Source organism: Peromyscus californicus, unplaced genomic scaffold (assembly GCF_007827085.1).
Source record: "Peromyscus californicus insignis strain IS unplaced genomic scaffold, ASM782708v3 Scaffold_3__1_contigs__length_106647218, whole genome shotgun sequence".
NCBI classification, from domain to species: Eukaryota; Metazoa; Chordata; class Mammalia; order Rodentia; family Cricetidae; genus Peromyscus; species Peromyscus californicus.
The window spans coordinates 17,165,913-17,180,244 of NW_026294551.1; positions in this window are offsets into that span (position 1 = coordinate 17,165,913).

A 14,332-nucleotide genomic window follows, 5' to 3' on the forward strand; every position below is an offset into this window, starting at 1 on the left:
GGTCAAAAGAATGCAGCATGTTTGGCACTGGGTGTACCCCATGGATGATGTCATGTCTGTAGCTCAAAGTCAGCTTAATGTCACCTGTCAAGAAAGAAAACAGAAAATACAGTTGTTCTGGTTTTATTTTACCCTCTGTTTCCAAGGTTCATTTTTAGGTTAAAGATTTTCATCTTGACTACAGTCCTTTGTATACAAAAGTCATTTTATAAAAAGCTTGGTTCCTTTCAGTGAAAGAGAGCCTCTGGAAATGTAAGGGTTTTTTTTTAAATTTATTCTTATTTCTATGTATGGGAGTGTGTCATCTATGTTTGTTTATGCCATGAAGGTTCAGATGCCCGTAGAGACCAGAAGAGGGTGTTGGATCTCTGGAGTTGGAGTTACAGGTGGGTGTGAATCGCCATGTAGGTGCTGGGAACTGAACTTGGGTCTTCTGGAAGAACAGCCAATGCTTTAACCATCCAGTCCTCTCTCCGGCTCCTGGAAATGCAAATTCTTGTTGACATGTTGTGTTAATTAAACAGAAGTCCTCTTTAAAATCAACAAAAGCCAAACAAAATCTATTCTTTGATTTCCAAGCAGAAAGAAAGCAAAAGAGAGACATAATAATAGAGTCTGCAGATTGCTCTTTCTTTGAGAAAGATATCGGCTATAACTTGCTCCTTAGCCATAATGAAAACACATTTTGACGTCCCTTGCTTATTCTGGCGAGATAAAAACAAGTTGTAATGAAACCACTTCTGTCAAGACTAGACGCTTTCTTCTTATCATCGCTGTTAAAGGCGATCCAAGAAATACTATTTAAGGCTAATTTTGCTGGCCTTTTGAAGAGACTTTTGAAACCAAATAAAAAAAGGCTCAGACAATGAGCTGAATTGGAAGGACCTCCTTGGCAGTCAGTGTCAAATTACGTTGTTGCCCTGTCTATGGGTAAAGCCGAGAATCACCCTCTTCCGGGCTGCCAACCCTTGTGTGTACGACAACCACTACAAAATTAACAATGAACGAAAGCGACAGCTTACTCCACCAGATTGGGAACACATCTGAACTTGCACAGAAAGACAGCTGGACTTGAGTTCATTTCCCTAGGGCTGGGTGACAGCGATACCTAATGAAAACAGTGATGGACACATATTTATTTTCGAGGCGTTAGTAGCCTGAGCTCTGGTTCCAGTCTTACCGAAGAACCGAGATCAATTTTCACATCTTTTCACTAAATGGATGGGATGTGAAATTACTCCTATTGACAATAAGCATTCTCAAGGGCTCTGGTAATTGTGTAGCCCAGCACAGCAAAAAAGAGGCACTAACAAAAGCACCTAGACAATTGGTTACCATCAATTTCCTCTGGTGCTGAGTGGAACTGCAGTTCTAAACAAAAATGAGGTCTTGAGCAAAGCCTGTGCCTTCTCTGTTATTAGCAAACCCAGCCAGCAGAATGCAGGACATAGGTGATTTCTTTTCTAGTAATTTCTGGAAAGTTTGTGACACCAAATCTAGTCCTACCCAGAATTTACGGATGACAAAAGGAAGGACTACCAACATTTCTGGTAATTTCTGCATATCAGTTCCCTTCCCCCACCTCACTCCACTCCTCCATCTTTAATTCGGCCCCATTTGTGAGATGAGTACCAGATGACCTCTTTGACAGTAGACCTTTCATGACAGCTCTATTTACATTCCCATCTTTAGAGATCTGACCTATGTGGGTTGCTAGGGTTGGAGACAGTACATTGGGTTTTTTTCCGTTTTGTTTTTGTTTCCTCAAGCACACTGTCCTATATAGGACACTGTAAGACAAAAGCAAGCCCACTGTTGAGGTGAGCTAGGGCCCAGGCAGAGAGCTGCGTGGAGGATGTGCAGATCTAACATTGCCTTGCAGAAACAAAAGATGACCCAGCATCAGGAAGCCTCCCTCTCAGGAAGATGCCCCCAGGTCAATTTCCTCACCATTGTAAAAATGATGCATTCCCTCTAAAAGATGCCATCTAATTCAACCCAAAGTAAATCTAATAAAAAGCACTTTATGTGTTCGTATAAATATAACCTAAGTAGGAAGTTGCTATTTTGACAACTTGACAATAAAAGTATAAGCAATGGGAAAATGATTTTGAGGAAGTACACCGAAATTGGAATTAAAAAAAAAAGTTACAAGATCAGGTTTGCCCTTTAGGAAATCCTGGTTCCATTTAGGATCTGAGCTACTAAATAGTCATCAGAAAGAGTGTTTCTTTCACGCCTTTACCTGTCCAAAGTTACATCAATAAATAAAATTTTCTGTTCCTATGTGTTATAAAAGAATTTCCTTCTATAGTCCCAGAAAAGCCAGATAGGAAAGGGCAGCCAGCATTTACTTAGCATCACACATTATATTAGGGGCTGGATATAGGATACACCTCATAAAAATCTAACCTAAATCAGTGTTCGTAACACTGTGGAGTTGTTAAAGCTCAGAGAGCCTGCTCTTCAGCCTGGCTCCTCCTCCTCCCACATGCCATTATGGCACACAGCTTCCTGATTTTCAGAGAAATAAGATACAATAAAATTTACTTGATAGAAAATCCATAATGAGAATGATGCAATATACTGTGTATTTTTTTTTAAGCATCTTTATTGGTGAAATTATTAAGGCCACTCCACGTAAAGGGAGATTTATTTAATGGCATAACTTACAAATTAAGGGATAGGTAGGTCGCGGAGTCTGGGGAAGGTGTATCACAGTCCAGCGGTGTTCTCTGGAGCTCTGCTCGGTCCACCTCCACTATCCAGGGTCCCGCAACAGAGAGAGCGCCCGCCGATCCAGATGTGGGGTCCCCAGGCCCTCCCTTGGCCCTGCCTTGTAGGCGTGATCTCAATGGGGGTTGGAACTTCCAGATCAAAGCTGGAATGGCTACCCACTACACATCTTACTTCAAGTTTTATGTTTCTGGTCTTAGTTTTATTTTACTTTTATAAATTCATGTTAATTATAACATGTTTTAGGGTAGGGTGACTCTATGCTCATCCTACATGTTACTAGTAAATTAAATTATTTATTTTCTCCCCTTCCTGATTAAAAATAAAAAAGTTGGTGTCTGAGCCTCTTGGTCATGTTTTGCTTTGGGTTTTTTGTTTGTTTGTTTGTTTTTTGAGACAGAGTCTTGCTATGGCCAATGGTTAGACCAGAACCCACTATGAGCACAGGCTGGCTTTGAAGCTCTCTGTGTGTGCGTGCACATGTGTAGTACTGGAGATTTGAAGTCAGGACCTTGTACACAGTAAGCAAGTGTTCTACCACTGAGCTACAGCCCCAGGCCTTGGATTCTTTGTCATGTCTGTTATTTTCTTTTCTGTGTAGACTTCCATAGCTCCTGCCTGACCTTTGGACTTGGGGACATCAAACAAAATCATAGACCTTAATTCTCCTAAAGAAATATGTTTGTTTTTACTTAACTGTGAAGATAGAAAACACTTGACAGTATAAACCGGTTTAAGAAGGGTTGAGAGCAATTGATGGATCTCAACTGCCCAATAGATTAAGAGGCATTAAGAAATTCAGGGCTGTGTCCCTGACTTCTAAGCGTGAGGCCGTGGAAAGCAAACACCTTTCCCTATAGGATGCTATTGGGAAGACACTAGGAGAACCATTGAGTTAGTTTTGTTTGGTTGGGTTTGGAGATAGGTTCATCAACCCACGATCCTTCTGCTCCTGTCTCCTGAGTTCTGGGACCACAGGTGCATACCACCATGCTCTGGGAAAAACTCCATTTTCCTTGCACTTCTCAAACCCATTTCTGTTATCTTTCCTTCAAAACCCATTTTTGCCTTTAACTTATCTTCTCTCTGCTAATTTGACCTTCTTTTCTTAGTTGTCCCGAGGTCTTGATAGAATAACACTTCCCCAAATGGATTTTATGAAATACTGATTCATTTTGTAAGCGTGTGTGCACGCATGTGCATGGATGCCCACTTGTCCCGGTGCTTGTCACAGTGCATGTGTGCAAGTCAGAAGACAACTTATGGGATGAAGTTCCTTCCTCCCACCATGTGGCTCCCAAAGACTGAACTCGGGTCATCAATCTTGGTCGCAAGCACCTTTATCTACTGCGCCATCCTGCGGTGCCCTGAAAGTAAAGACTACATCTGCTAATAAGATTCTTTCAAATGAATTCCTTAATGGTGTACTTCTGGTAAAGGCCAAGTAGTTCATGTTAGACCAACCATTCTGTAGACAAAGCTAGATTCTTGAGAAGATACAATTCTTGAAAAATATATGAAACAGTTCTGTGAAGTTACCAAAGAATTATTTAGAAACAAAACAACAACAACAACAATAAAATCCAAGCCAGGCATGGTGGTACAGGCATTTAATCCCAGCCACATTCGGGAGGGAGAGGCAGGTACCACTGTGATCTTGAGACTAGCCTGGTCTATGTAGGGAGTTCCAGGCTGGCCAGGGCTACACAGTGAGACCCTGTCACAAAGCGTGCGCGTGTGCGCGCGGGAGGGGGGGTGCAGATAGAGAACAGGGGTGGGTGGGCGGGAACAATGACATGACAGCAAGATTGGTGAGTTCAAGGTCTGATGAGGACCCACATCTGTAGAGACTGTTTCTCACATTAACCTCAGATGTTACTAATGAAGCTTTTCCCCTGAGCATTCCTTAAGGGGCGTTCCTACTGCTGTGGGTTGAATATAGTTTGAGTCTCATGAGCCCCAAAAGTCACTTGCAGCAGAATCTTGGGTCCTAGGCGGGGCAGCACTGGGCGGTAGTGTAAGCTGAGAGAGTCGGGGTCTAGTGAAAGGTAATTAGGTCATTGGGTCTATAGCCCTTAGAAGGAACTAATGCAGATCTTGCAGAGTAAATTAGTTCTCATGAAAGTGAGGGGGGTTTTTTGTTATTGTTGTTGTTGTTTTAAATGTATTATTAGTGTGTGTTTATGTATGTGTGTGAGCATGTATATATGAGGTCAGAGGACAAATCTGTGGAGTTGGTTCTCTCCTTTCACCTTACCATGAGTTCTGGGAATTGAACTAAGGGCATCAGGTATGTACAGCAAATGCCTTTACCTGCTGAGCCAACTCACTGGCCCTGAAAGTGAATAATTATAGAAAAATCAAGACTACTCTTGGCCTCCAGCTTCCTGTCTCACCATGTGATCTCTTCCTTTTACACTCCACACTGACACCATCTGCCATATTGTAATGCAGCCAGACAGGCCCTTGTTAGAGCCAGCACAATACTGTACGGACTTCCAGGCTCCCAAACTGAAAGTCAAGTAAGTCTCCTTCTCCAGAAAATCTCCAGGGATTTTGCTATTGCTGTGGAAAATTGTCTAAGACATCTATTGATGTGAGGTCTCCTAGTCATCCCCAAATGCTTCTTAAACCCTTCACCAGGAAGCAAGAATTTTAATGTATAAATTTGGAGGAGCATTTGTGGTGTGTCTAACCTGCTGCCTGTGGGCCACATGTGCTCAAAGCTAGTTATGAATGTGACCCAACATAAAATAAATTAAAAAAAAACAACACTGCAGTCCTCAAGCATGACCTTTGTAGATGGTAATGTCATATCACACAGTCAAAAGGATGGGCATGCCTGCAAGAGAGATTCATGAAAACTCACTTTCTGTCTACCAGTACTACTAGCACAGAAATAAAACTATTTCAAGCCAGGGATGGTGGCACCTGCTTGTAATTCCAGCACTCTGGAGGACAAGGCAAGAGGATCACATGGTTTAGACCAGCTTTAGCTACAGAGTAAGCCGATGTTTCAATTAACAGCTGGGCATGGTGGAGCACACCTTTAATCCCAGCACTCAGGAGGCAGAGGCAGGCAGATCTCTGTGAGTTCCAGGCCAGCAGGGACTACGAAGTGAGAGTGAGACCTTGTTTCAAAAATACATCAATGAACAAAGTAATAAGGTAGCAGCTTATTTTTTGTCGGATCGATGGAAAAGCATCGGTGGAAGGAATTGAACTGGAGGATTGCTGGAGCGCACTTGTCCTCTCCCACTGGGAGCAGCTCAGGGTTACCCGCTCCTAGAGACAAGCTATCCTAAATCCACCCTCTGGAGGCACAATTCACTTTCAACCCAGTCAAGCAACTTCTTTGGGGTCTCTGTCTGATGGAAGCACATGTGATAAGAACTAAACGGGAAGTCCACCCACAAAGCGTGATTGCCACTGATGCCACATGTTCGATCCTATTTTGATGTCTGGCAGTCCTGACCTTTGCTTCTTATTGATGGTGAAGCCTCTGTTCCCACCCTCCCTTTTCCCTCTTATTTGATAGCAATTCTCCATTTTCTTCGGGAGTCCTCTCTGAACTCCCCTCCTCTCTAGACTGAAGAGGAGGAAGCCATCTATCTGTGTAGCTGTTAGGAGATGTCTTCTGTGCAAGGGTGAGACTTTCAGTGAGGAAGTTATTTGGGCCCACCCACGCTCCCCTAGGTCACCTCCCGTTCATGCTGCTAGGAGTAAGCCCACCGGACCCGCTGATTTACAAAAGCGGGCTTGCGTGGATGGTTCTTAAGTCGGTCACTGGGGCAAATATGGGGTAAATTCACATTTGTGCGTGTCTTTCCAGGAAAAATCAACACAACAATTATGTATATACATACACAATTATCAATTGGTTGATGTGTGTGTGTGTGTGTGTGTGTGTGTGTGTGTGTGTGTGTGTGTGCCTAGGCCAATGGTCAACTCAGAGGTCAATCTTCAGGAAATGTCCATCTTGTTTTCTGTGACAGGGTCTCTTGCGGGCCAGGAACTCATCCATCAGACTAGGCTGGCTGGCCAATGAGCCTCAGGGATCTACCTGCCTCCAGCTCTAGCTGGGCTTTATTTATAATAAATCCTGAAGTTTATTTATTGTTTGTATTTTAGAGACAGTTACTATGTAGCCTTGGCTGGCTTGGAATCTCTATGTAGACCAGGTCAGTCTTGAACTCACAGAGACCTGCCTCCCTCTGCCATGGAGTGCTAGGATTAAAGACATGCACAACCACACCTAGCATCAGTAGTATAAGTAGTATAGTATAAGTAGTATAAGATGTCATTTACATGACATCTAAGGACCGGACTCAGATCCTCGTGCTACGTGGCAACTACTTTCCTGGCTGAAACATCTCTCCAACCCAGCTCTTTGTCTCACATGCCCTGCTTTTAAGAGAAGTTTCAAGACTTCCCCTACTTGCAAGCTAATATATTCATTAGTGTCAGGGATGCTGGCAGCAGACACAGAACTCCGGGGTTAGAAACAAAGAGCATTATTACTCATGGCACACCAAGTTACACAATCATCAGTCCCTCTTGTTCCCGAAGTCTCACAAGAATAACCTAGAGGGGTCCATGAAGATAGTATGCACACAGTAGGTATGCAGCCAAACTGAGGAATCTTGAGCTTAGGGAACTCTGCAACCAAACATGCCCAGCCTTTACCTAGAGGGAGAAATTATATCATCATTATACCCAACAGAACACCAACCTGGCTTTTGCTCCAGAAAGAAATTTAATCTCTATCTTCCAGCACTCTTCATTATACAACCATTCTAGAAAAGATAGTCTAGGGCAAAAGCTACCAGTATCCTTGCTCAGGAGATAAGCCGGAGCTTGGGTAACCCACAGGGAATATTCTCCTGGCAGCTTTTCAATCATTGTTGGGCAACTTCGTATTTTAGCACAATTCCAAACTTACAAAAAGTTTGCAAGAATCATCTAAGGAACTCCTTTATAATCCCATGCTTACTGATTTCATTCTGCAGCATGCACTTTCTCTCTATAGACAGACAAAAAATACATACACACGTAGAAGACAGACAGATGTGCTGGATACAGACATTGTTAGATAGATAGTTACCTGTGAGAAACTATTATCTGAGAAGGTTGAAAACAAGTTGAGAACATTATACCTTTCTACTGCTAATTTAGTTCTAGTTTCCTAAAAACCAGGACATTCTGTTATATAACGTCAGGGACTTTAACTGAATCAGAGAATTTAAACTCAGTACACCATTACTAGCTCTGGTAGCCTGAAAGAAAATAGCCCCCATATGGAGTGACACTATTAGGAAGTGTGACCTCATTGGGGGAGGTGTGTCACTGTGGAGGTGAGCTTTGAGGTCTCATATGCTCAGGTTACACCCACTGTATGACACAGTTCACTTCCTGTTGCCTGTGGATCAAGATGTAGAACTCTAACCAGGCAGCAGTGGCGCATGCCTTAATCTCAGCACTCGGGAGGCAGAGCCAGGCAGATCTCTGAGAGTTCAAGGCCAGCCTAGTCTACAGAGCGAGATCCAGGGCAGGCACCAAAATTACACAGAGAAACCCTGTCTTGAAAACAACAACAACAATAACAACAACAACAACAAAAAGATATAGGACTCTCATTTCCTTCTCTAGCACCATGTCTGCCTGCATGCCACCATGACCCACCATGATGATAGTACACTAAACTTCTGAAACTGTAAGCCAGCCCCAATTAAATGTTTTCCTTTATAAGAGTTGCTGTGCAGGAAAGGCGCAAAGCTACACAGAGAAACCCTGTCTCGAAAAACCAAAAAAAAAAAAAAAAAAAAAGAGTTGCTGTGGTCATGGTGTCTCTTCATAGCAATAGAAACCCTAGGACACTAGCTAATCCATAATTTATATTCAAATTCCACCAGTTGTCCTAAATGCTTCCTTTATAGTTGTTTTAATCTAATCCAGGATCGGGTCTATAATCATGCACAGTTATCAGTTGTGATGTGAATTCACCTTTATTTGTAATCAGAAACAGTCCCTTGATCTTTGTCTTCTTGTTCTTATCATGTTTTTAAACTTGAGGACCAGGTCAGATGTGGTAGTACAGCACCTTTAATTCTGGCATTTCAAGCAGAGCAGGAGGTTCTCTTTAAGTTCAAGGCCAGACTGGTCAGCATAAGGAGTTCCAGGACAGCCAAGGCTACACAGTGAGACCCTATCTCTAATAAATAAATAAATACATAAATAAACTTGAGGATTGATTTTTCCATACTATATACTTCCAATTGTATTTGTCCAATATGTCCTCCTGGTTAAATTTGGGTTGAGGAACTGAAATAATGTTGAATGTCCCATCATGAGACATGTGATGGAGTTTTATTCAATGTTGATGGTATCAAATGTGACCCTTTGGTTGAGATGGTGTCTACCCAGATTCTCCACAGTAGAGTTACTATCCCTCGCCTTGGTATTTAATATGCATTGTGGGACAATATTTTGAGATTATGTAAATATGCCCTTCTCATCCAAAGTTTGCCCATGAGTTTGGCATCCATTGATGATTTTCTAACTATATCACTCACCAGGTGGGGTTGCTAGTAGTAACAGCAAAGATTTCTCTTATCCACCAGTGTGTGTGTGTGTGAGAGAGAGACAGAGACAGAAATAGAGACAGAGACAGAGACAGAGAGACTTACGGATTTCCTGGCATAGCCATATCTGATGGGAATGGCAAAAGTCATAAAGCCAGCACACCTGCTTGACAAAGATCCAACAAAGCTGAGCCTCATCATGGCCACTGTGCCACTTATGGTTTTGATGTTGCATGCTTGGGGACTAGACCAGATGTGATAGCTTTTAATATTTGTACAATTTGGGGACATTGGATTGACGGGAAATTTCTTATGAATCATTTATGCCTTCTCCAAGGAGTAAAGCTTCTAAGCTTCCCCAGGGAAGTCCTGAACATACTACCCCTTCCGCTTTTAGGGAGATATCCTTATCTACTTGAAGGTCTTCCTTATACCCTCAAGGTTGTGACGTACATAAAGAAGCCAGAGATCTCTTTATGAGACTCTGAGATATTCTTAAAACATCTGCCCCTGTGCTTACTCAGGAACAAGATAATCAAAACAAAGTAAACTTAAAAAGGTCAACCAGATTTAGTGGGCTAGAGGAGTTGGCTGCAGATCAGATTACAAACCTTTTCCTACTACACACTCAGGCAATTACGTGGCAGATACAGCAACAAAGTTAGAATGGCTGGAGTTACCTCCACCCTACACAGAGACCTATATCGATGGGTAAAGAATGGTGTGGAAAAATGATAAAAAGAATGAGGTGTCATGACCTCCCTAAGTTAGATAAGTTTTCTTAGAAAAGTGCAGGGCCACTGTTGTGTCATATGACCGAGGAGTAAAAGAGTGCCAGGATTAGACATACAAATAAATTCTGTAAAGATGTCAAATGCAAACACTGTATTATAACAAAAATTGAATAATTTCAGCAGCTTTAGCCTGAGGATTCTTCTTGGGCCTGTTAACATTCTGACCATTAAGAGTTAATAATACACTACTCGGGACATGGAAATCTGCCCAGGCTGGCCTGGAGATTTTCTTTCTGTTTTAGCATCCTTGAAGCCACAAAGAGCTGTGAGCCTGAAAACAGGCTGTCATATGCCTCTAGATTCTTAAACATTGGGTTATGGAGTTGATGAGTAAAAATGTTTGTAAAAGATAACTCTGTTCTGCCGCAGTTTATCAATGATGACTAAAATATATGCAAGAGGGAGCTGAACACATGTCTGAGAACAAAATTGATATAATCTATGTTTTGGGACAACATGAACCTATCCATGCTTACTGACTTCTGTATAAATAAAGAGGCACCCTGACTGCTAGTTAGTCAGGCTGCAAGATTCTCCCGACCACCATGGCCTGGCTCAATCCTTTCCTTGCCTACTTACTAGAGCTTAAGATTGTTTTGTTTTGTTTTTTCCCCCCATAGGGTAAAAGCTGTATATACAGCACAGATCTTAACTATACCATTCTAAGTTTTAACAAATACATGCATCTAAAATAAGAATTAGACTGCATCTAACATTGTGGAAAGTTCTCTTGTGTTTCTCTCCACCCCGTTCTACTTTCAGTTATCTTCTGTTGCTGTGATAAAACTCTGATCAAAAGCAACTAGAGAGAACAGGGCTTATTTCAACTTACATTTTCAAGTCACAGTCCATCACTGAAGGAATTCAGGGCAGGTATACAAGGCAGGAACCTAGAAGCAGAGGCCATGGAGTGCTGCTTACTGGCTTGCTCCCCATGGCTTGCTTGGTCTGTGTTCTTATACAACCCAGGACCACATGCCCAGAAATGCACTGCTCACAGTGGGCTAGGCCTTCTCACATGACTCATTAGGAAAATGCCCCCACTGACATGGCTGCAAGCCAATCTGATGGGGGCAATTCTCAACTGAGGTTCCCTCTTTCCAGGTAACTCTAGTCTGTGTCAACTTGACAAAACTAACCTGTACATTGGCTGCACATGAATGACTTCTCTGTTGCAGAGTCTCCTGCAAATGGAGTGGAGTAGTATGTGCCCTTCTGAATCTGGCTTGTGCTCAGCATAATGTCTGATGGATACATTCATGTATAGCATCTACCAGTGGTTAGTTTCATTTTGGTGCTGAGTATTCTTCTATTGGATGAATGTACCAATATTTAAAAACTACATTCTTATATGGATATTTGAAATGGATCCAGTTTAGGGTTGTTAAGATCAAGGCATGGTTATTCATTTATAGGATTTTTCACAAGTATGTGCTTTCATGTCTGCTGAGTAAGTATATATGGGTGGCACTGGAAACCAAGGTCATAGACTAGTAACTTTCTTTCTTCCTTCCTTCTTTCCTTCCTTCCTTCCTTCCTTCCTTCCTTCCTTCCTTCCTTCCTAACTTTATTTATTTATTTATTTATTTATTTATTTATTTATTTATTTATTTATTTAGTTTTTCAAGACAGAGTTTCTCTGTGTAGCCCTAGCTGTCCTGGAATTAGCTCTGTAGACCAGGCTGACCTCAAACTCAAAGATCTGTCTGCCTCTTTCTCCCGAGTGCTGGCGCTAAATGTGTGTAACACCATGCTCAACTTAGACTAGGAGCTTTAGATTGATGGGAAACTGCCCAACAGTTTTCCAAAATGGCTGCATTCTGTTACGCTCTGCCCACGATGCTCCTGATGACCTTAGGCCTGCAGTAATTTTGACTTTAACTGGCCTAGTGCATGATAGAAGAACAGCATTCGATATGGTTCTAATTTGTGGCTCCCTGGCTGTGTGCAAGTTTTTATGTAGACTTGTTTCCATGTCTCCTGGGTGTTACCTAGCAATGGAATATATTTAATATGTTTAATCTTCTGAGGAACTTCAAGGTTATTTTCCAAGGAGCCACATCATTTACATTCCTATGAGCAATGTACGAGGGTTCCAATCTTTCCCTACAATCACCCACACTTGTTATTTAATACTTGTCCCCCACCTCACATTTGTTTGTTTGTTTGTTTTGGTGCTAGGAAGTGAACCCAGACTCTCCATGCATGCTAGCCAAGCATTCTGCCATTGAACAATATCACCAGCCCCAACATTTGTCCTTTAAAGTTATAACCATCACCATGATAAAGAATCTCAACTGAGATATTTATTTATTCTTAAAGGTTTTTAGGGTTTTTTTAAAAAAAGCAAATCTTGATATGTAATCTAGGCTGGTCTTGAACTGTCAAGATCCAATATTCCTTCCTTTGCTCCCAGGCCTGAGATTAAAGATGTACCCCAAAGCCGGGCAATGGTGGCACATGCCTTTCATCCCAGCACTCGGGAGGCAGAGCCAGGTGGATCTCTGTGAGTTCAAGCCCAGCCTGGTCTACAGAGTGAGATCCAGGACAGGCACCAAAACTACACAGAAACCCTGTCTCGAAAAAAAAAAAAATGTACCCTAAAACATCCTACTCTTCTGAGATGTTTAAATGGCAAAATTGAATAGTAAAAAAGAAAAAATATATAAAATAGTAAAAAAGAAAAATATATAAAAATATTTAAAAAATTATATCTGTGCTGAGAAAGAGGGTTGATAAACTGTCCCCATGAAAATTGCTGGTAGCATGGTGTGGATGCACATGCGTTTGTATGCACATATGTTTGACTATTTGGTAGATGCACATGTGTCTGTGTGTGTGTGTGAGTTTGTAGTTGGGAGTGTGTGCACAGTGAAAGTCACCATGGGAGTGAGTGAGAGGATGGGCACACCCAACTCATCTAGCTTTTTTGAAAATGAACAAGCAGGCTTATCAACTTTGAGTAAATGCTGTCTTTAAACATCGAGACACAGGAGGAACTAGAACAGAGGAGAAACACCCGGTGCAGAGGCAGGCGGGCCTGTGTTTGGATATGGCTTTACCTTCACCCAATTATAAGTCCTTTGAGCTTTGGTTTGCTGGTATGTGAAATGGTGGTAATGATACCTGTGTGAGGATTAAACAAGAGTAGATGTTAGTGCTTTGTGGTTCGGAAGGCAGTGTGCTCATTATGATGGCCAGAGATGTCTTTCTTCTCTCTGGCCTCCGTCTAGTCTTAGGCAGGTGGGATAACCCAGAGAGTGGGAGTTTTATATGCAGGTGGACTTCAGAAAGGATACTTTGGTTTGTTAGTTAAAACCTGTGACCTCAAGCATGTTACTTAGTGTCTCTGAGCCTCAGAGGTCAAGATACCTGGTTAGGTTTATATGCAGATTAAGCCACAGGGTTTATATTTAGGTCCTACCGCAATACTTAGCAAGTAGGACATATTCAGTACAAACTATCTCGCTAAAACCTGTTTTCCTTAAACATGAATGACCTCACAGGCCGTGGGCAAATGGGGGAACTGACAAGCCTCAGAAGTCATGTTGGTTCCTGCACAATATTTTTTCCTAGCACATTAATGATCTGAAACATCCAGGGGGAAGCTTTCTCCATGTAATCACCCCTTCAACACAGCAACCTGGGCGTTCTGAAGGCCTTAAGGAAAATCACAGAATACACACAGCTGTCTTCTTCAGCTGCAGGGAGGGGCTTAGATTAGAGCCAGTGTGTTTCCTCCTGTCAAGCTTTTCCTAAAGTACAATCAGAGAAGCTATGAAGACATTTCTTTTTGTACTGGAAAGATGAACAAGTTAAGAATGCTGCTCCATGCCGGGCGGTGGCGGCGCACGCCTTTAGTCCCAGCACTCGGGAGGCAAAGGCAGGTGGATCTCTGTGAGTTCGAGGCCAGCCTCGTCTACAGAGGAAGTATCAGGACAGGCCCCAAAGTTACACAGAGAAACCCTGACTCGAAAACCAAAACAAAACAAAAAGAATGCTGCTCCTGTGTGTGTCATATATGTGCACATGTACATCTGTGCATGTATGTGTTACGGCCAGAGGTCAGCCTCAGGTGTCATTCCTCGTGTATCATCCACCCTGGATTTTGAGAGAAGGTCTCTCACAGGGACCTGAGGCTCTCCTGTTAGGTTAGGCTGCCTCCCCAGCACCAAGATTACAAGAGAGTGTCCTCATTGCCTGGCTTCTTCCACAGGTTTG